General features: G+C 61.3%; 1 protein-coding gene across 2 annotated transcripts in view; it reads right to left on the bottom strand.

Moving 5' to 3' along the window:
- The window catches only part of EPN3 (epsin 3), a 43,718-nt gene extending 41,643 nt beyond the window's left edge, over positions 1–2,075 (bottom strand). For both annotated transcript variants that reach the window (XM_015410734.1, XM_015410735.1), the window contains exon 1: positions 1,694–2,075. The gene's annotated coding sequence lies outside the window, so the exon portion shown is untranslated. The remainder of the gene's footprint in view (positions 1–1,693) is intronic.
- Between the last annotated feature and the right edge of the window lie 287 nt (positions 2,076–2,362).

The raw sequence follows: 2,362 nt of genomic DNA, 5'->3' as shown, positions 1-2,362 counted from the left end.
GCGGTTCAGATATGCAGCAGGAACAGCGGTACCCCTTTCCCCCTTCACTTCTGAGGCTGGGATGTCTTTCCTCTCAGAGCTGCACGCTCAAAACAGCCCTGTTGCCTCCCAATCCACATGCTGGCCCTTCTCCTCCTCTCTCCCCTGCTGGCCCTGTCCCTTCACCAGCAAACTACCACTCCATGCACCCAGTCTCATCACCCCCCCCCATGGTCCTTGGTGTGGTGGTGGCAGTGATGGCCGCTTGGTTCTGCCCCTCCACCTATGGCTTTGTTGGTCCCTGCTGAGCTGCACTTGGGAGGAGGCGGGAGGGGAAAGACCCACACCTCCTCTTTCTCCACTTTCGCTGCCATTCCCCTCCCCCCCCCACACTATTTGACCTCAGCCTCATAGTCGACCACACACCCCTCACCAAGTGCACACCCCGCCCCCAGCAGCCTCCGGTCTTCCCTCTCTCTCACCAGTTGTCCCCAGGCCCATATATTTAACACCCCTGCCCTGGGTAATCGTAAGCAAAGCGCAAGGCCCTAAATGAAAGCACTGCATTGGCAGGGACAGAATGCGATCAGTTGCAAAGGTACCCCTCTAGAGCAGCCTCTTCATCTCCCCACCGCAAGAAGCGTTGGTGGGAGCATCTTGTGCCCAAGCACGAGCGCCTGAGGTGTGTTTAATCTGGTGACAGAGATGCTCCTATTTCAAGAGACCTGGCCCTCGTTTATCTATTTTGTACTTTCTTTTTTAAACACAACAAGAAAGTCCCTCAGAGCAAGCAGCGATCCAAGCACACACACCCTTTTTAAAAAACCGGATTCTGACCACCACCCTGGTTTATTCTGGCAAAGGGGGGGGGGCGAAGTGTGGGGGAGAGAGGGGGGAAAGGAACCTGACGAGCGAAGGGTCATATTGAAAGGGGGAGGGGCAGAGAAAGAGGAGGGGGGGAAATAGGAAGCGGAACTCGGCGCGGCTCGCCCGGGAGTGCAGGGTTCGCGCCTTTCCTGCGCCAGCGCCTCTCGTGACCTTGCGCCTCTGGCCACGCGCGCTCTGGGACACCACCACCCCCCGCTGCCGCCGCCGGCTGGCGCAAAAGCGCTCCCCCTCACACGCCGTTCTGCGGCTGGGCTGGCCTCGCCGGCGTTACATAATCTTGCTGCGCCTCCGGTCCCCAAGTGAGTGCCACGCAGGGGAGAAGGGCGCCCGCGCACGCAGCTCGGTGCAACCCTCGGGAGTTGGGAGGAACAGAGGTCTGAGCCGGCCAACGGGACCCGCGGGGGGGAGGGGGGCTGCGTTGTTCCGGGTGCTGGCTGGGACTGGGAGCACGCAGGTGACAGACGCCGGGCCGGGAGAGGAGGGGGAAGGGGCTGCTCACGGCTCCAGTCTCCCGGAGGTGGCGGGCAGGATCTCTCTCTCTGTGTCTGTCTGTCTCACACACACACACACACACACAAGCCCCACAACCGCCGGAGCGGAGCCGTCCTCTTGCGCCGGCCGGTCCGGCAGCTTCCCCCTTCCCCGTGGCGGGGAGCTCAGCATCCCTGCCGGCCGCTCAGGAAAGTTCAGGCTCTGCGGCGGCGCACTGCGGGCAGTTTTTGCCAAGCGAGGGATGGCAATCCGAACGGGCTTCTCTGCCGCAGCCGGGAGAGCTCCGGCCTCCAGAACTTTCCTCCCCCGACCTTCCCCAGCCCTGACGGGTTACCTTTCCACTGGGGGGCCGCTCCCTTCCCCCGAGACTTTGCAGCTCCGCGAGATGGAAAGGAGGAGGGTCACGGATCAGGCTCCTCGCAGAGGGAATTCATCCTCTCGGGCGGCCTGATGTCTGGATCGGATGCGCGACCTCGGGCTTCACCTCCCGCTGTGGAGTCAGGAGCAGTTTCTGCAGTCCGCTGCTGGTCCCATCCTCAGTCGCCTTAGCTTTCCCGGCAGCAGATTCGAGGAGCCAGACGTTGGTTCAGCCTCGCACCACGTCCTAAATCCATCCCGTTGGGAAAGGAGCCCAGTGAGCCAGTCGGCTCCCACTCGCTCTCCACCCTTGCAAGTTCGCGCTCGGGAGGAGACTCTCCGGCCGGAGAAGGTGCAGCACCGTGTTGTTCGACGTCAGAAATAATGTGCCTGCCGTGGCTGAGAGAAGCTGTTAAAAGATCGTTGCTCGCTACAACCCAGTATGAAAGTTGCTAAGCTTGCTGGGCAGGTCTGTTTCAGTTTTAACAGGACGCGGCGGGGGGGGGGGGGGGGGGCAGCGCTCATTAACCGCTTCAGGCCCGCAGCCTGGTACTAACTACATTATTACCTACCCTGTCCTTGTGTAGACCCAGAGATTATGAAAGCCGGCACTGTGACTCACTTACTTAACCCCTGCAGGCATGCA

This window comes from Gekko japonicus, unplaced genomic scaffold (assembly GCF_001447785.1).
Source record: "Gekko japonicus isolate JY-2015 unplaced genomic scaffold, Gekko_japonicus_V1.1 scaffold15, whole genome shotgun sequence".
Classification (NCBI taxonomy): domain Eukaryota; kingdom Metazoa; phylum Chordata; class Lepidosauria; order Squamata; family Gekkonidae; genus Gekko; species Gekko japonicus.
Note: the sequence above shows the minus strand (reverse complement) of the source record. Positions and strands in the feature narration are given on the sequence as shown.